General features: G+C 45.4%; 1 pseudogene; it reads left to right on the top strand.

Annotated features, from left to right (window-relative positions):
- The first annotated feature begins 8,435 nt into the window (after positions 1-8,435).
- LOC116746696 overlaps positions 8,436-21,001 on the top strand; it is a 40,337-nt pseudogene continuing 27,771 nt past the window's right edge.

Genomic DNA, 21,001 nt, shown 5'->3' with positions numbered 1-21,001 from the left:
AAGTGCAATGTTGTTTGACTAACTATTGTCAGTGGCTCAAATTAAACAAAAATCTACAAATGTTTGAAAGGTATCCAATTTTGGAAACCATTTTTTCTATTTTTTTTGAACTACAAGTATATTTCGTATTTTGAATGTCAGTAGACACATTTCCTGGCTTTGCCATGGTAAATAGATAAATGTTCCATGGTAAATAGATAAATCTTTTTTTTCAGATAACACAAGTAATATCACTCTAGGAAGGAAGATAAACATCCTATACCACGTGTGCTTATTCTCACAGCTGAAGCTCATCAAACTGAAACAAACTTGCAAATTGATATTAATACCAACTTGATATTGATATAAACCTCTGGCCTCATATACAACTCAGTATCACTAGTCCTGAGCTGTTACTGGAAAATTGTCCATTGGCTCATGGGAATTTTCCGAGTTTAGTCATGTTCCAGTGACCTTGCATTTGGATGCCAAATGAAACCCCAAAGCAGGTCTTTTCCTTTGCTGGCTTCCACAGTATCATCACATCCATTTATGTTATAACAGTTATACAGATCTTATATATTGTAGGAAGTTATATATGATTATTTAAACCTTTTATTAATCATTAATTAACCTTTTATTAATCATTAATTAACCTTTAATTAATGGCTTTATAAAACCATCTAGAATGATTACAACTAATGACCTGGACTTGACAGTTATCGAGAGAACTCTCTGTGCAGATCATTTCAAAGACTCCTGTTCTGGGGTTTAGAGGTTGGGCAGGCTTTCTCAGTAAAGTTTTGATGGGAAGTGCAGGTAATGGTTAATTACAAATATTTCCATATCCTTAGCGTTTCCAAAACTACACAGAATTTCATATGCATCTCTGACTCAGGGATCCACATGTGGTTTGTATATATAACCAGACATTACCTGGTAAAGTCCCTGATGACTTTAATTCACGAAATGAGAGAAAAAACTCTATTCCTCTATTCTCTACTCACAACACTTTTGACACCAGACGTGTAGGGTTTTTTCCCACATCGACCAACTCTCTGACGCCAGGTAGGTGACCTACAATTCAATCCCAGGTGTGGCACCGTCTACCCGGAGTCAGCATCAGAGCCACAGGTTAAGGGATCCGTCTCCCAAGACAGACCCCACTTCAGATGCCAGTCCTAAGGAGTGGGTCCCTAGGTCAGTCACACCTCTGTCCAACTTGGTTACAGATTGGGGGTTCCAAGACCCCCTCCTCAGGTTCAATAATTTGTTATAACATCTCACAGAACTCAGGGAAACACTCACGTTTACCAGTTTATTATCTAATAAAGGATATGATAAAGGATACAAATGAACAGCCAGACGAAGAGATACACAGGGCGAGATCAGAAGGGCCCCAAGCTCAGGAGCTCCTGTCCCTGTGGGTTTAGGGTGCATCACCGTCCTAGCATGTGGATGTGTAGAAGCTCTTTTACACTGTAGTTTAGGGATTTTTATAGAGGCTTCATCATGAAAACGTGATTGGTTATTAACTCAGTTTCCAGCCCCTCTCCCTTCCCTGGTGGATGAGGAGTGCAGATGAAAATTCGAAGCTTCTAACCATCGCTTGGTCTTCCTGGTGACCAGCCCCAGCCTCTGGAGGAAGCCACTAAGAGTCACCTTATTAAGACAAAAGACACTCCTATCACCCAGGAAATTCCAAGGGATTTAGGAGCTCTGGGTCAGGAACTGGGGTCAGAGGCCAAATATGAGGGTAAAAGATGCTCCTAGGGACTTCCCTGGTGGTCCAGTGGTTAAGAATCTGCCTTCCAATGCAGGGGACGCAGGTTCGATCCCCGGTCGGGGACCTAAGATCCCACATGCCGCAGGGCAACTGAGCCAGAGCACTGTAACTACTGAGCCCGCGTGCTCTGGAGCCCGTACATCACAACTAGAGAGAAGCCCGCGCACCGCAACAAAGATTCCCATGTGCCAGCAACTGAGACCTGACGTAGCCTAATTAATTTAAAAAAAAGAGATGCTCCTAGCACATTTATCACTTAGGACATTACAAAGATTTGGGGAGCTCTGGCCAGGAGCCCAGGACAAAGACCAAAATATATGTTTATTATCATATCACAGTGTTGCACTAACCTCATCGGTTAGACTACGTTAGAAATATCTGCCCTAATGTTAGCCCAGCCAGCAGCAGATTTTGTTCACCTGCAGTTCATAACACTCCTTTGTAACAAGGTATAAGGAAGGAATAGAACTTTACTTGATATCTACTAAAATTCAAGACACCAGTTATCTTTTTTCCCCCAATTTATTTATTTATTTATTTATTTATTTTTGGCTGTGTTGGGTGTTCGTTGCTGCACGCGGGCTTTTTCTCTAGTTGTGGCGAGCGGGGGCTACTCTTCATTGCAGTGTGCGGGCTTCTCATTGCGGTGGCTTCTCTTGTTGCGGAGCACAGGCCTTAGGCACGTGGGCTTCAGTTGCTGTGGCAGGTGGGCTCAGTAGTTGTGGCTCGCAGGCTCTAGAGCGCAGGCTCAGTAGTTGTGGCGCATGGGCTTAGTTGCTCTGCAGCATGTGGGATCTTCCCGGACCAGGGCTCGAACCTGTGTCCCCTGCATTGGCAGGCAGATTCTTAACCACTGCGCCACCAGGGAAGTCCCAGTTATCTTACTTTTTAAAACCTAATTTATTGCTTTTATAAAGGTAAGTCAAATATATCTCCTTCTTGTCTTTCAGTCTGTGGAGCTCTTCCATCGAGTGGGGACAGAAAACCCAAAGGTAATCATTGGAGCCACTGTTCAAGGTGGAATTGGAAGCAGACAGTTCCATATGCCAGCACCCAAAGGAAAAAGGAAAGAATCAAATATAAAACAAATATATGATTTGCTACCAAAACACCCAAATCACGCACAAAAAACAAAGTATGTATACTCTCCCGTATCTGTGTACCCACTGTGACAGCCATAGCAGTCATATGAAAAATGGAAGTATTTATGGGATCTGTGATTTCAGACTTGGAATAGGGAAAGAGATAAAAATAAGATGCAGCTGAGGGCAGCCTCAGGGCGATTCCACCTCCAGGAGGAAGGGGCTGACACCAGCCTGAGGCTCTTTGTACCCCAAATATTGAGTACTTCACTTTGTTTCATTACATTTATTTACTTCTAATAATCAGAAATACATCTAAGATATGTTTGAGGGTTAAATGGGTATTAATTCACACAGCAGGTGGAATCAATTCAATCAGATCCCTTTCCGCTCCCTCTCCAGAGCCCTGCAGGACCAGTAGTGTGCACAGGGTACAAGGAGAGAAGGTAGATTCTCCACCAGAATCCTCTTCGGTAATCGCCTTCCTGGGTCAGGCGGGGCTGGCAAAGGGCCCCACGTGGTGCAGGGGCTGGGATGGGGCAGAGGAATGAGGGTTTCCTGTCGCTGGAAGTTCTGATGCAATCACAGACAGGTAAACACTGAAAGTCAAGTCCCTGAAGAAATGCAAGTCAGAGCCCAAACCAACATTCTAAGCCGGGTCAGCAAGCCTGGGGGCCAAGTAACAAGTGGGAGCTAAGGTAAGGCGCCAAATGGGTTAGCAAAACAAGAGAGAACAGCTGAACGGGAGTATCAGGCAGGGCCCAAGGAGGCAGTGATTTGAGGTCAGGCTGACTGCACTGCGAAGCGCTCAAGTGGTTCAGAATGAACCCCCCCACCCCCGACCTCCAGGCTTTCTCCTGCAGGGCCTCCCTAGATTTGCCTGGTGGAAGGCTCTGGAGAAGTCTGGAGCTTGCATTTCTAAGGTGGCAGGAGGTTCCCACGGTCACAGTGGATTAGCTACCAGAGCCCTTATGGGGATCGAGTGTTCAAGGTCGGCTGTTTGTGGCAGGCTGGGGGCAGCAGGGATCTGTGGAGCATGGTCGGGATGCAGGAGGCCGTGGGATGAAGCTTCAAGGGCCCGAGTGGACCTCTGGTTTCTGATGCGTTCGGTCTGGAAGATTCTGAAGGAGACCCAGGCATCTTCCACTGAGATGTCCTCTTTCAGGGCTGGACAGCTATCCGTTTATGACTTTTTTTTTTTTTTTGCGGTACGGAAAATTTACGTTGCGGAGCACGGGCTCCGGACGCGCAGGCTCAGTAGCTGTGGCTCACGGGCCCAGCCGCTCCGCGGCATGTGGGATCTTCCTGGACCAGGGCACGAACCCGTGTCCCCTGCATCGGCAGGCGGACTCTCAACCAGTGCGCCACCAGGGAAGCCCCTATGACTTATTTTGACCCTCAGCATGCTAAAGGGTTTTCCAGAGGTCTTTCCGGGTGTCACAGCTCCTCCTGCTGCCCCGCCCCGAGCACCTGCCCTCGGCCAGCCTTATTCTTATGGAGTGGGGTACTCCTGGGGAACGAGTACAATGGATTTTTATACCAAATGCCACTGAGTTGAGTTGAATGCACTGGTTCTTTCTGTTTCTCTAGAACTACAGAAGCTTCCCCCACTGCCCTTTCACCAAGTTAATATTGATTAATTATTGGTAGACGTCAAGCCCAGGAATAAACACTTTACATGTGATTCTCACTGAATCCGTCCCCAAGCATCCAGGACCCCTTTCCTCGTCTCCAGAGCCCTGAGTCTGTCAGGTCCTGCAGAGCAACGCAGCCATTGCGGACAACCACACAGCCCTTTACCACCTGCTTAGAGTCTTGTGTCTTGTTTAAGAAAATGTTATTTTGAGTTTTCCATCACTCACAGCCAAACCTAATCCATACTGACTAGCAAGGTCTGCAGGACTAGGCTGTGAAAACTCTAAAAAGATCAGACAGTGAGAATAACCGAGCCTATGAGAATGCAGGAAAAATAACGCTCCACTAGCCTACCACCCTTGAAAATTTGAAGTTATTTTTATGACTTTGTAGAGAAAATTCCTACATTCTACTTTTTATAGGTAGACAAGGGGCTGGCCCTGAAGAACTGGGTATACTGCTGGATTTGCATTGTCCTGTGTCAGGGGCGGTGGCGGTGGGGTAGTTTGTGTACCTTGAGGGAGGTGCCTGGGTGCCTGTTCCATGCTTATCTGGCTTATCTCATTAGATCTCTTTGACTGAAACTCTCACAAATTCTCAAATCGAAGCCAAAAGTCACCTCTTAACCCAAAACAGTGATTAGCATCATAAATGAGATTTGGCGGCAGATTCCAAGGGCTGCTTAACATAAGGAATTATTCAAGTGAGGGAATTATATGACGGGTAGTTATATATAATACAGAGATGAGTAATGCACTGTGACCCATCCCACCAACATTAGCCTTTTTCTACATAAAATATTCACGCAGTCACTTTATTTGAGAAAAAGTCTATAAAGCATCTGTGAAATTATTTTGTGAATTGTCTATCCTTTGACCGTATATCAATTGGGGTTTTCCTGTGTGTTATAGCCTTCTGTGGGAGTTCCTTCTAAATCAAGGACTGTAGCAGAATTAATTCTGATGCATTTTAATGCCATTCTGCATTGTTAGTCATTGTCAGAAAATTACAAATACTCTACGTTGGGTACTGTCAAATGTTACGCATCATAGTTCTACATGAAAAATCTTTTACTGATAATTACTAGTGAGGCTTGGTTTACTTGATGGGGTTCATGGAGCTTTATTGACTTGGGGCTAATTAAATTGTTGCCTGCTGCTTTTGAGATTCGGCCACAGAAACATGCCCATAATTAGTGCAGCCTTTGTGCAGGAGGCCTGAGGTGGACTGAGACCAACTTAGTGCTTGCTTAGTGCCTATGTGTTTGCTGGGGGTGGAGGTGGGGAAGTGAGATGGCTGCACAGGCATGAACGTTGTATACATTCTAAAACTTAAAACATAATAAAAGGCATCCAAATCTGAAGGGAAGTGGTAAAACTGTCATTATATGCAGATGACATGATACTATATATAGAAACCCTAAACACTCCACACAAAAAACGACTAGAACTGATAAACGAATTCAGCAAAGTAGCAAGATACAAGATTAACATACAGAAATAGGTTGCATTTCTTTACACCAACAATGAAATATCAGAAAGGCAAAGTAAAAAAAGAAAAAAAATCCATTTCAAAATAACATTAAAAAAATACTTAGGAACAAATCTAGGAGGTGAAAGACATATGCTGAGAACTATGAGACATTAATAAAGGAAACTGAAGATGATTCAAAGAAATGGAGGGACCTCCCTGGCAGTCCAGTGGTTAAGACTCTGCGCTTCCACTGCAGGGGGCACGGGTTTGATCCCTGGTCGGGGAAGTAAGATCCCGCATGCCACCCAGCATGGCCAAAAAAAACAACAACAAACAAAACAAAACAAAACAACAAAGAAATGGAAAGCTATCCCATGTTCTTGTCTTGTACTGGAAGAATTAATATTGTTAAAATGGCCATACTACCCAAAGCAATCTACAGATTTAATGTGATCCCTATCAAATTACCCATGACATTTTTCACAGAACTAGAACAAATAATCCTAAAATTTATATGGAACCAACAAGGACCCATAATTGCCAAAGCAATCCTGAGGGAAAAGAACAAAGCAGGTGGCATAATGCTCCCAGACTTCAGACAATACTACAAGGGTACAGTAATCAAAATGGCATGGTATTGGCACAAAAACACATATATGGATCAATGGAACAGAATAGACAGCCCAGAAATAAACCCACACACCTACGGTCAATTAATCTTTGACAAAGGAGGCAAGAATATACAATGGGAAAAAGTCTCTTCAGCAAGGGGTGTTGGGAAAGTTGGACAGCCACACGTAAATCAATGAAGTTAGAACACTCTTTCACACTACACACAACAATAAACTCAAAATGGCTTAAAGACTTAAACATAAGACATGACACCATAAAACTCCTATGAGAGAACATAGGCAAAACATTCTCTGACATAAATCGTACTGTTGTTCTCTTAGGTCAGTCTTCCAAGGCAGTAGATATAAAAGCAAAAATAAACAAATGGAACCTAATCAAACTTACAAGCTTTTGCACAGCAAAGGAAACCATAAGTAAAACAAAAAGACAGCCTACGGAATGGGAGAAAATATTTGCAAATGATGTGAGAAAGTATTTGCAAATGATGCGACTGACAAGGGCTTAATTTCCAAAATATACAAACAGCTCATACAACTCAACAACAACAACAAAAAACCCAAACAGCCTAATTGAAAAATGGGCAGAAGAACTAAATAGACATTTCTCCAAAGAAGAAATACAGATGGCCAACAGGCACATGAAAAGATGCTCAACATTGTTAATTATTAGAGAAATGCAAATCAAAACTGCAGTGAGGTAGCACCTCACAACGGTCAGAATGGCCATTATTAAAAAGTCCACAAATAACAAATGCTGGAGAGGGTATGGAGAAAAGGGCACCCTCCTACAGTGTCAGTGGGAATGTAAGTTGGTGCAGCCATTATAGAAAACAGTATGAAGGTCCCTCAAAAAGGCAAAAATAGAGTTCCATATGACCTAGCAATCCCACTCCTGGGCATATATCTGGGCAAAACTATAATTCAAAAAGACACATTCACCTCAATGTTCATAGCAGCACTATTCACAATAGCCAAGACATGGAAACAACCTAAATGTCCATTGACAGATGAATGGATAAAGAAGATGAGGTACATACACACAATGGAATACTACTCAGCCATAAAAAAGAAAATAATGCTGTTTGTGTAACCGAGCAGGACCCTTTGGGGACTTCCCAGAACAGCCCCCCACCCCATGTCCTCTGCCTGCCTTTTGTCTGTAGAAAAACTTTAGTCAAAGAATAAACCTAATCAGAGAAATGAAAAAAATGCAGAAAGGAAAACAGTCAAGCAAGACAAAATAATAACTGTTTAGCCATTAAACAAAGTCAAGTTCCTCCTCAAGGGCTATAGATCCTATTCTGATTTAAGTTGTTTTGCAGCTACTGAAACCCCCGCCAGGTGGGAGAAGTTAACTGTATGCTGTCCACAAGCACTTAGACCCCAGACCAGTTGGAACCAGGTTGATGATGTTGATCCTGATTACCTCACCACCAACCAATCAGAAGAATGTCCAGGAGCTGATCACACATCCCACAACGCCCCTTCCTCATCCTGTCTTTATTTTTATTATTATTATTTGTTTGCGGTACGTGGGCCTCTCACTGTTGTGGCCTCTCCCATTGCGGAGCACAGGCTCCGGGCGCGCAGGCTCAGCGGCCATGGCTCACGGGGCCCAGCCGCTCCGCGGCATGTGGGATCTTCCCGGACCGGGGCACGAACCCGTGTCCCCTGCATCGGCAGGCGGACTCTCAACCACTGCGCCACCAGGGAAGCCCCTCATCCTGACTTTAAAACCCATTCCCTGAAAGCCTTCAGGGAGTTTGAGTCTTTTAAGCACTAGCTGCCCTGGATTTCTTGCTTCGCCCTGCAACAAACGCTTTCCTTCACCACTTGGCTTTACTGCCCATGGGCAAGGAGACCCAAGTTTGGTAACATCTGCAGCAACAGGGATGGAACCAGAAATTATCACACTAAGTGAAGTAAGTCAGAAATAGACAAATACCATAAGATACCATACAGTACTGTACCATATGATATCACTTAAAATATGGCGCAAATGAACTTATCTACAAAACCGAAACAGACTCACATAGAGAACAGACTTGTGGTTGCCAAAGGGGGCGGGCAGGGAAAGGGATGGACTGGGAGTTCGGTGTTGGTAGATGCAAACTATTACATTTAGAACAGATACACAACAGGGTCCTACTGTATAGCATGGGAAACTGTATCCAATCCCCTGGGATAAACCATAATGGAAAAGAATATTAAAAAAGAATGTCTCTGTGTATAACTGAGTCCCTGTGCTGTACAGCAGAGACTGGCACAACACTGTAAATCAACTCTACTTCAATTAAAATTAAAGTTTAAGACGCCTTAAGTATGGCTGACCAACCCTAACTTGACCATGAGTGTGACAGGGGCCCTGAATCGGCTGAGCGTCCGCTGTCCCACTGCAGGAGGGGCGCGGGGTCCCAGGCGCTAGTACCCAGTGAGAACCCGGAGGGAGAGGGATGCTAGGCACCACGGCCGGGTCTGCAGCCCCTCTCGCTCCCCGCGGCTCTTCCCCGTGATTGGGCGGCGCCAACTCCCAGTGCGCCCTGCCCATCCCGCCCACCCCGCCCACCCCGCCCACCGGCGCCGGCTTCCCCAGTTCGCGGCGCGAGCGCGAGTTAAAACAGCTCGGGCGGCCCGTGCGCTCCGCCTGCCCGTGGCGTCTTCGCGCAGCGCGCCTCGCGCCCGGGGCCCCGCGCTGTCTCCTCGCGGCCATGGGACTCTGGTCGCTCCTTCGGCTCCTGCCGCCCGTGCTGGCCGCGCTGGGCGGCCTCGGGGGCTCAGCGACCGGTGAGTGGGGCCCACGGGTGGGGCGCCCCGGGAGGGACCGTATCCCGCTCTGCAGGCTGCGGGGCGCGGGGCTGCCCGGCTGCCGGGCGGGGGCGGAGGAGAGCTTGGGGCGCCCTCGCTGGGTGTGCGCGGCTTGTCCCCCGTCCTGCGGTGACCTTTTGTCTGGGAGGGCGAGGGTACACTGTCTTGAGGGGCCCCCTGCTTCTCAGCCCTTGACTCCTTAACAAGCCTCCCTGGTGGGTGGGCTCAGCGGATGGATTGGATGTCTTTTTCTCTCTGGCCCTCAGGCCGGTGAGAAAGGAAGCTCGTTCCGCACCTGAGTGCAGGGTGCACGCTCCCTTCTAGGTTCTTCCTTTCCCCAACATCCAAGGGAGTGGAATTGTCTTTCTAGCCCTGGTCTCTGATGGGCCCGCAGCCCAGGTTTAACCAGACAGCAAATTTAGCCTCTTGGAGGCCCGGGACCTTGAGAAGAGGTGCTTCCCTCCAGAAACAGCCCGGGGGAAACGGAGCTTGGGCCCAGGTGCGATTAGCAAGCAACTAACAGCGGCGCTTGTTAATACCACTCAGGTGTAGGCGGACCCCAAGGCAGAGGAGAGCTGAGTCGGGGTCCCAGGGTGACCGAGACACCCAGAGTTCCCGTAGGGTTGCTGGCTGGTGACCTGGGCAGGTGCAGGAGGTGCTCAGTGTTTGTCAAACGACCTAGCTTGCAGGATTGCCCATCTCTCCTGACAGGTGCTCCCAATTGGCCCTCATGGATGGAGGCAGATTTTAACTCATTTTTTAACTTATGCAGACACGTTGTTGGTCAAGGTACTGTTAACTGGTTTGGAGGAGATGTCACTTAGTCTCTGAGCTATTTGCCCTCCAGGAGGGATTCTGACCCTCAGGGTTTTTGCCTAACCTGGTGGGGCGTCTCTGCAGCAGGAAGCCCTTGCCCTGGGTGGTCTGTTTGCTCCACCCCGGAAACACGGTTTAAAGTTACTTGCCTTTTTCACTAAGCAGTGTTCACTAAGCAGTGTTCACTAAGATGTATGAAGACATCTTTGTGATGTCTGTTGTAGAACAGTCCGTGATCATTACCCTTTGTATATTGACAGACTCTGAGAAAGCTACCATGAACTTAATATGTAAATAGATTAATAAATACATTTTTAATTTATTCACAGCAAGTATGTACCTAAATTTGAAAAGTAATGTTTGAGACCCATCTACAGATGGTGTTCAGAATCCATGTGCACACTGGGTCTCCAGACTGAGAATCACCAGGGCAAATAGTGTTCCAGGTGGGACTCGCCTAGCAGTGTGAATCTTTGAGGGTTGACTGCAGCCCTAACTGGGACCCTTCTGGAAGGATCTGCTAGAAGAGGTAGCAGAAGAGCTAACACTTCGGGAGCATTTGTTTGGTGGGTATTGTGCCCAGTGACTTTGTACTCTTTTAATCCTTGCATTTTCCTCTTAGAACCACTTATTTACTAGCCTCACTTTACAGACAAGAAAAACTGAGGTCCAGAGGGAGGCAGTAGTAACTCTCCCGAGGTGATGTTAGTACGTGGTCTAACCAGAACTCCAACCTAGTAATTAGCCTGACGACTGAGCCTGGGGTCCCATCTTAGGGGTTGCTGACCTCACCTGCTCGCAATTGAATGGTTTTGGTCAAGTCAAGTGGGATTGCCCGGATGGTATGTGAGTAGCTGGCAAAGTTGTTAGCTATTCATTAATAACCAGTGCCTCCTGAGTCTTTCATTTATAATGCAATTTATAAGCCAGGCTTTAAAATCAAACATTGAGTAACTATGCTAAAAGCACTATCTTAGAGGGATGCAAGTAAGACTGAGGTCTGGTTCCTTACCAAAGAAGGTATAGTCTACGCGGTGGGCTTCCATTGTCAACTCCCATCACATAGCTTTGCACACGACTTTCCATCCCGTATGCACACACTGTCCCTGGGGTAGGATTGCTGGGTCTTCACTGCATCTTACGGAGACTTCTGCCAAATGGGACATGTGGCTTGTGTTTTCTTGGAACCAAGGATTGGCTTTTTCTCTTTGAAAGTTAGGTAAAATAGTAAACTAAGTACAACCAGGCCTTCTCTGAGCACCACATCCATAACAGGCTTGTTTTTGACCATTAATCATTCAGGGTTGAGAAACACAAGTTCATGATTTGAATAAAGCTGATAATATAAATCAGTATCCTGCAGATAATGGAAAACTTAAGTATTTATAACCAGGCTATTAGAGGTATTCTTATAAAGATGGCATGTAGGACCCCAAACCCTAACTTCATTTGAAGCTGTATCGACCCATGTCTAAAAGGAAACTAAAGTCAAGTGCTTTGAGCCTAGACCTCTAAACTTGCAATGCTTCATACTCTTGAGTCTGTAAGACCGAATCAGGCCTGGAAGAAGTAGTATCTTTTTAAGCACAAGTGTAAGTCTGAGCCATTCTAACAAGACAGCGGGGAGGCGAATGACAGCTCTCCAGCAACAACTCCACAGCCTCAGAAAGAATGGTCCCCAAGGATCGTCACTGGAGAACCTGCATGGGTTTTCAGGGTACTGAACCCCCTAGTGTTCTCCTAGATGATAGTTGAAGGAAGGTCTTCCAAAGAGAACAGTGACTGCAGCTTATCATGAAAAGGTCTCCTGGACCCAAGGAATCCAGGAACTCTGATGGCTTTGCTTCTTGGTCCTTCACTGCAGATGAAATACGGTGTCAGATGACAAGGCAAGCTGCATGTGGTGGGAGATGCATTCCTGTGGCCTGGCTCTGCAGTGGAGAGCAGGAGTGCCCGGATGGGGCGGACGAGCAGTGTGGTACGTGGTCTCACCGCCGTGTCCTGTTGTGTATCATGCACTCACCCACACCTGGCCCTTATTGCTATGTGCCTGGTTGACAGTCAGTTCTCATGGTTTTCACCCTCTTAGGGGGTGTTCGGAAATGTTGGTAGTTCTGGGTGTCTTGGTAGTGTAATTCGATTGGCAGAAGTAGCCGAACCTTTGAAATCAAAGTAAAACTGGTTTAACTCTACTCCACGTTCAGTGGGAGCTCGGAGTGTTCTTTGTCCTCAGCTGCAGCAAACACACACTGCACTGCTCTCCACCTTCAAATTCCCGCTCGTTCCTTTTGGAGCAGTTCAGCTCTCTCCTGCCAAGTTCTGCCTTAGGAATTTCACCATAAGTTCTAAGCTATATCTCAAGGTATTTTTCTCAGGTTAAAAAAAAAAGTTCCATCCCTGAGGGAAATTCTGGCGCTGTTAAAATTATTTATTATTTCACCTTGCTGCACTAGTTAAGGCTCATTTGATCATGAGTCGTAGAATCCACATGAAGCTGAGGTAAGCTGGCTTAGGAATCTATTGTAAGGATACTGTGCTTTCTAATGGAACTCAGAGAAGACTACCTGTGTCTCATGGTAAAAACACGTATCTCCGAGGATCAAAGACAGTTGCCCCGGGAGGGGAAATCCACATGTGTTAGCCAGGCACCCTCAGAAATGTCTGTAAGATGACCTATTGAGCCCGACAGGATCTGAGTCCATTTCCTCAAAGAGATAAGAGTTCAAGTGGGTCATTGACTATAGGATATATCACATACACAGACCACTTTTATGTATAATCATTTTCAAATTTTTAAAAACATCATTGCGGGGCTTCCCTGGTGGCGCAGTGGTTGAGAGTCTGCCTGCCGGTGCAGGGGACACGGGTTTGAGCCCTGGTCTGGGAGGATCCCACATGCCGCGGAGCAGCTGGGCCCATGAGCCACGACTACTGAGCCTGCGTGTCTGGAGCCTGTCTCCGCAACAAGAGAGGCCGCGACAGTGAGAGGCCCGCGCACCGCGATGAAGAGTGGCCCCAGTTCGCCGCAACTGGAGAGGGCCCTCGTGCAGAAACGAAGACCAAACACGGCCAAAAATAAATAAATAGTTTTTTAGAAAAAGTCATTGCTTTACAAAAACAAACAAAAAACTTCTTTTTAAAAATTTTACTTTTTACATTTTTATTTTACTTTGGAGTTCAGTTGGTTTACAATGTTGTATTAGTTTCAGGTGTACAGCAAAGTGATTCAGTTATACATATACATATATTTATTTTCTAAATTCTTTTCTGATTTAGGATATTACAGAATATTGAATAGAGTTCCCTGTGCTATACAGTAGGTCCTTGTTGGTTATCTAATTTAAATATAGTAGTGTGTATATGTCAATCCCAAACTCCCAATTTATCCCTTCCCCTGCCACCTTTCCCCTTTGGTAATCATAGGTTTGTTTTCTGAGTCTGTGATTCTGTTTCTGTTTTGTAAGTAAGTTCATTTGTATCTTTTTTTTTTATTGAAGTATAATTGACTTACAATATTTTATTAATTTCAAGTGTGTATAACGTAGTGATTCGATATTTTTATACATCATAAAATGATCACAATAAGTCTAGTTATGATATGCCACAATACAAAGATATTACGTAGTTATTGACTATATTTCCCACACTGTACATTTTATACCTGTGACTCATTTATTTTTTAACTGGAAGTTTGTACCTCTTAACCTCCCTCACCTATTTTCCTAATCCCCCCCTACCCACCTCCCTCTGGCGACCACCAGTTTGTTCTCTGTATTTATGAGCTTGTTTCTGTTTTGTTATGTTTGTTCGTTTTTTAATATTGGAGTATAGTTGATTTACAGTGTCGTGTTAGTTTCAAGTGTACAGCAAAGTGAATCAGTTATACATATACGTGTATCCACTCTTTTTTAGATTCTTTTCCCAAGTAGTCCATTACAGAGTATTGAGTCCCTGTGCTATACAGTAGGTCCTTATTAGTAACCTATTTTGTATATAATAGTGTGTATATGTCAATCCCAATCTTCTAATTTATCCCTCCCCGCTCCGTTACCGTAACCCTGGTAACCATAAGTTTATTTTCTACATCTGTAACTCTATTTCTGTTTGGTAGGTAAGTTCATTTGTACCCTTTTTTTAGATTCCATGTATAAGCGATATCATATGATATTTGTCTTTCTCTGTCTGACTTCACTCAGTATGACAATCTGTAGGTTCATCCATGTTGCTGCAAATGGCATTATTTCGTTCTTTTTTATGGTTGAGTCATATTCCGTTGTATATACGTACCACATCTTTTATTTATTTATTTATTTTTGGCTGCATTGGGTCTTTGTTGCTGAGCGGGGGCTCCTCTTCATTGCGGTGCACGGGCTTCTCATTGTGGTGGCTTGTCTTGTTGCAGAGCACGGTCTCTAGGTGCGCAGGCTTCAGTAGTTGTGGCACGCGGGCTTAGCTGCTCTGCGGCATGTGGGATCTTCCCAGACCAGGGCTCGAACCAGTGTCTTCTGCATTGGCAGGAGGATTCTTAACCACCACGCCACCAGGGAAGCCACATCTTCTTTATCCATTCCTTGTTGATGGACATTTATGTTGCTTCCATGTCCTGGCTGTTGTAAATAGTGCTGCAGTGAATATTGGGGTGCGTGTATCTTTTCAAATTATGGTTTTCTCCAGATATATGCCCAGGAGTGGGATTGCTGGATCATACTGTAATTGTTTTTAGTTTTTTAAGGAACCTTCATACTGTTTTCCATAGTGGCTGTACCAATTTACATTCCTACCAACAGTGTAAGAGGGTTCCCTTTTCTCCACACCCTCTCCAGCATTTATTGTTTGTAGATTTTTTGATGATGGCCATTCTGACCGGTGTGAGGTGGTACCTCATTGTAGTTTTGATTTGCATTTCTCTAATAATTAGTGATATTGAGCATCTTTCCATGAGCTTTTTGGCCATCTGTATGTCTTCTTTGGGGAAACATCTGTTGAGATCTGCGCATTTTTTGATTGGGTTGTTTGTTTTTTTGATATTGAGCTGCATGAGCTGTTTGTATATTTTGGAGATTAATCCCTTGTTGGTTGCTTCATTTGCAAATATTTTCTCCCACTCTAAGGGTTGTCTTTTCGTTTTGTTTATTGTTTCCTTTGCTGTGCAAAAGCTTTTAAGTTGAATTAGGTTTCATTTGTTTATTTTTGTTTTTTTTTTTCATTACTCTAGGAGGTGGATCCAAAAAGATTTTGCTGTGATTTATGTCAAAGAGTGTTCTTCCTATGTTTTCCTCTAAGGGTTTTTTAGTATCTGCCCTTGCATTTAGGTCTTTAATCTGTTTTGAGTTTATTTTTGTACATGGAGTTAGAGAATGTTCTAATTTCATTCTTTGACATGTAGCTGTCCAGTTTTCCCAGCACCATTTATTGAAGAGCCTATTTTTTCTCCATTGTATATTCTTGCCTCCTTTGTTGTAGATTAATTGACAGTAGGTGTGGGGTTTATTTCTGGGCTTTCTATCCTGTTTCATTGAGCTATATTTCTGGTTTTATGCCAGTATCATACTGTTTTGATGACTGTAGCTTTGTAGTATAGTGTGAAGTCAGGGAGTCTGATTCCACTAGCTCCATGTTTCTTTCTCAAGATTGCTTTGGCAGTTTGGGGTCTTTTGTGTTTCCATACAAATTAAAAATTTTTTTGTTCTAGTTCTGTGAAAAATGCCATTGGTGATTTGATAGGGATTGCATTGAATCCGTAGATTGTCTTGGGTAGTGTAGTCATTTTGACATTATTGCTTCTTCCAATCCAAGAACATGGTATATCTTTCCATCTGTTTGTGTCATCTTTGTTTCCTTTCATCAGTATCTTATAGTTTTCTGAGTACAGGTCTCTTGCCTCCTTAGGTAGGTTTATTTCTAGGTATTTTATTCTTTTTGACATGATGGTAAATGGGATTGTTTCCTTAATTTCTCTTTCTGATCTTTCATTTTTAGTGTGTAGGAATGCAAAAGCTTTCTGTGTATTAATTTTGTATCCTGCAACTTTACTGAATTCATTGAGCTCTAGTAGTTTTCTGGTAGCATCTTTAGGATTTTTTGTGTGTTGCATCATGTGCTCTGCAAACAGTGACAGTTTTACTTCTTCTTTTCCAATTTGGATTCCTTTTATTTCTTTTTCTTCTCTGATTGCTGTGGCTAGGACTTCCAAACCTATGTTGAACAGAAGTGGCGATGATCTCGGGTGACCTCAGCCTGCAGTGGCTTGAAGCAGGATCTCAGGTCCCAGACCAGAGATTGAAGCCAGTCTGTGGCAGTGAGAATGTCAAATCCTAGCCACTCGACCTCGAGGGCCAGTGGCTAGTTCCAAGGCCCTGGGTCATCTGCTTTGTGGAAAAGAATTTCAACAAAGACACAGAGGTAGTGAAACAAGTAAAGTGTTTATTAGGAGGAAAAAAAGTATGTGTGGATAGACACACACAGGCAGGCTCAGAGAGAGTTGCACCCTTGGGGTAGTTCACATCACTTATATGGGGCAGTTCTTCCCAGTCCCCTCTGGCCAGTCATCTTGCTTTGCGGGCCTCTGAGTCCATATTTGGTCTAACTCACGGCCCTCCCCTGTGTGTGTGTGCATCTTTTAGACAAGGTGGATTCCAGTGCAGGGGTTTCTGGGAAGAAGAACATATTATGATCTGGCACCCTCTCCCTTCTCTGACCTCCGAGGAACCTTTCTGTTGCATGTGCAGCTGGGAAGGTGTCCTTGACCTCAAGAATGAGAGATATGTGGTCTCTCTATCTTCTCTCCAAGCAGGACTCAGCTCCCCTTGCTCCTGCCATTATGTTTATCCTAGAGTATCTGTCCACAGGGGACAGATTCCAGCTGCTCAGCCTGGGGCCCATCCATCTCCTGCCTCAAATTCCCCCTGAGAGACGTGGACCCCAAGAAATCTTTACTGGGAAGATAAAGGCCAAAGGTCTGTCTTCTGTAGCTTCTTCAGGCTGGCATGGGGCTTACAGACCCTCCCTAATTGGAGCCATGCAACTCTTGCCATATCTTGTTGAGGGACCCCAGGGTGACTTCTGTTATTCTTGCAGGGTCTTTTTTGGGGAGCAGCTGGAATCCATGCATCACCATTATACTGTTGTGCCCTCGAGGAAACAAACTGAATAGGTAGATTAGAGGAGCGGGGGCTAAAGGCTAGTGAAAGACAGTTATAATCCGAGACTCAAGCAGGGGTAAGAATCCGGTTATACGTGGTCAGCATAGTTTTGTTAATCTCAGGGTTAAAATTTAGCATGTTTCTCCGTTTCTAAAATGGAAGTTTTGAACCTGTTGGTCCCAGCCCTCCTACTTGGGCTGAAAGGTCTTAGTTATAGATTTATAACAGTATGGAAGACAACAAAGCACTAGGCGAAGTCTAACATAAATCAGTATGACTGAAAAGAGGAGGGGTATAAGAAAATGGAAGCCTGTCAGAAAGTTTTTAGTACCTTGTGGGATCCAAGAGAACAAACTAGAGAACCAGTTTTCAGTTTTCCCGCCCATGTTGAATAACGAGGATTGATGGTTAATTGTCTCCTGAAGCCAGGTGGCTTATTGTTGAATTGTTTCAGTGTTGGTTTCTACCTGGGAAGAGGTGTTAACGTACTCCTCCTTGTTCTGCCAATAGATAATCCAGGGCCAATCGGTTGTCAAGTACCACCTAGGCCAGGGAATCTAGAGACTCTGTAAATTAATAAGAGATTTAGTAGTCTCACTGGCTGTGGTGGTAAGAGTGCGACGCAAGTTTTGAAGGACGTATTGGTGGGCAGCTGTCCCCCAACCGTGGTAACAGTGCATACCCAACGAAATAGGCATCTCCATCTGGGATATTCCCGGGTAAGTTTCGAGTCAATCCAGTGAACGGTTTTAATGAACTGACCCAGTGCTTGGATTCATTTGAGGAGTGGATTGAGAAAGGGGAAATCAGTGTTCCCAGCCTACACTGCGTGGGTGTGGAATGATTGTGTAGGCAGTTAGTAGCCCACAGTTGTTTATCTCCGTGGCATCCAAAGACGTATCCTGTTGGGGCACAGTAGACTAACTGGCCTGAGGTTTTAAAGCTTAGCCATCCAGTCCTGTCGTTGTGGAAATATTTTCCAGCCATACACCCAGTGCGCTCCATCCATTCCGTTCTGTCAGTTGCTCCACCAGTATGGATCCTTCTTCCATCAGGTAGTGGGTTAGGGTTTGAGCACAAACGGGCAGCTGGACCTCTGGCTTGGGCGAGGGGCATCATGAAACGCTGGGGTGTCTTCATGCCAGTTTTTCATTCCCCAGTTTCGACCTCATGTTCTCTTTCTGCTGCTAAGGAAGAGGTAGGCAAGAGACATGAGAATTGTTTTCTGTGGAAAGATGAACAATTTGACTCTGTACATCACAGCACTGAGTCTTGGGTCTTTGAAAGTCCATTTTCCCTCAGGAACTTGGCGAATATTCTTTACGGGATAGACAAAGGGGTCGCTATGGTCGATGACGGACTTAGCTCGCGGGGTAAGCAAATCCAGCGTCCCGTCAACTGAGGGGAGGAAGCAGGAGTTTGCACGGTGTGAACCGGGGAGTTGTCTGTCTGTCCTGTGGACAAGGGAAAGAGGTAGAGGAAATCTAAAGTAATTAATACCTTCATAGTTGCACCAATTAGAGTTTTGATCTTGAAAAATGACTGGAAAGCAGGAGCATTAAAAGAAGTGTTGTAGGGAGTTGAAAGCCAGTGGTTAAGTATGGGTCCTGAGGTTTCAGGTGAGTCACACTAAACCACCCAGCGTGGGTAGAGGAGTTCTCTCTCCGGTATAGGCGCAGGGCTACAGCGGCACTCTGTAATAAATTGCGAAAGCAAACGCGAGAGCGAGGGGGACAGTTACTATCTAACTCTACCAGAGCGTGCCAGTTATTTTGTAAGTGAACTAGAGCACTGGAAGGCAGAAAGGAAGATAGTGGCTGTGGGTACTTAGCCTTGGGTCTAAGAAGTCTCTGTCCTTCCTAAATAGAGCTTTAGGTCTTGGAGAGGCTTCCTCATCCACCTGGATTTTTCAGGCTGTCCAGGGTCCTCCGTGTCCTATGGAGACTTGGGGGAAAGGGGTGGATTCATAGGAATGGCTGGAATGTGGGTCTTCGGGTTCCTGTAACATCAGTGGAGGCAGGTTTAATCCTGGACAGACGGACCCAACTCGTGACTCCCTGGAGCCTAACTGCTGTAGGGGTGCTCAGCAGGACTTGTTAAGGACCCTTCCACTTTGGGAGTAGCTGGGTGCCACGGGACTCATCTTTCCAGGTCTCTAAGAGCACCCAGTCCCCAGGATTTACAGTGGAGTGACTGGGGCTCTTACCTGGGGAGGGCTGGGTTCTGTTGCCGTATTCTTGTGTAGCCCTCTGGACCTGGCCCAGGTTTATAATGTATTTAAGATGGGCTTGGGCTTCTGGGCCAGTTAGCATGTCCAAGGTAAGGAATGGCCTTCCGTGTGTCATTTCAAAGGGGCTTAACTTAGTGGTTGTTTTAGGGGCCGCCCTGACCCTTAAGGGAGCTATTGGCAGCAGGTGGTACCACGGTTCTGGTTTCCTGACAGTTTGCCCACGGTTTTCTTTAGGGTATGATTAGCCTGTTCTACTTTTCATGAGGATGGAGGTCTCCTGGACGAATGCAGGTGGTATCTGATCCCGAAGGCCTGCGAGAGCTGTTGGGTAACCCTGGCTTTGAATGAGGGTCCACTGTCACTCTGGAGGTGGAGGTGGCAGGGTAACCTGAACCTAGGAGTGATTTCTTTTATTGATAGAAGTGTTCTAGCCACTTTGGTTGCCTTTTCCGTCCTACTGGGGAAGGCCTCTGCCCATCCGGTGAAAGTGTCTTTAAATACTAACAAGTATTTGAAGCCTTGGAAAGAGGGCACCTGACTGAAACCCATTTGCCAGTCCTCTCCTGGCTAAGTCCCACGTCACTGGGCTGGGCTAACAAGAGGGGGAGGGGGTACGGCTTGAGGCTGCCTCCGGATTATGGGTGGTACAGAGGGCGCAGGCTCCAGTAACCCTTCTGATTGTCCCTGGGAGCCCTTTCCTGTAAAAATCTGGAAAACCACAGCAGACATGGCATCCCTCCCCAGATGGAGGAATCATGTGGCCCTTTAATAATTTCCCATTGGTCAGAAAGAGGTACGAGCAGTTTTTGGTCTATGTGCCACCAGCCATCTGTTCCCTTAGTGCCCCCTTGGTCTCGTGGCCAGGTCTCTTCGGAAGTTGAGTATCTGGGTACAATGTTAGAAGGGGCAAGGGATGGGATCAATGCCATTTCTGTTGTGGGTATCAGGGCTGCTTTCTTGGCTTCCCGATCTGCCCTGTTGTTCCCTTGGGTAATTTGAGAAGTTCCCTTTTGGTGCCCGCAGCAGTGAATGAGTGCTACCTGTTTTGGTTTTTTGAACCACTTCTCTGAGATGTAAAATCTCAGCCTCATTTTTTAGGGGAATTTCTTGTATTTAAAAATTCTCTCTTTCCTTCCAGATAGCTATGTGGGCATGCAGAACAGGGAAGGCATATTTTGAGTCTGTGTACATATTTACAATTTTTCCTTCCCCTAGGGTTAAGGCTCGGGTTAGAGCTATCAGTTCAGCCTTCTGGGCTGAAGTGTTGGGTGGCGAAGGTTTCACTTCTGTGACACTGTGAGCGCTCATGATAGCATACCCTGCCCTCCTGACCCCGTCCTTAATAAAGCTACTGCTGTCGGTAAACCATTCTTCCTCGGGGTTGTCTATGGCTTGATCTGTTAGATTAGGCCTAGAGGCGT

The sequence above is a fragment of the Phocoena sinus genome, chromosome 21, assembly GCF_008692025.1.
Source record: "Phocoena sinus isolate mPhoSin1 chromosome 21, mPhoSin1.pri, whole genome shotgun sequence".
Classification (NCBI taxonomy): Eukaryota; Metazoa; Chordata; class Mammalia; order Artiodactyla; family Phocoenidae; genus Phocoena; species Phocoena sinus.
Note: the sequence above shows the minus strand (reverse complement) of the source record. Positions and strands in the feature narration are given on the sequence as shown.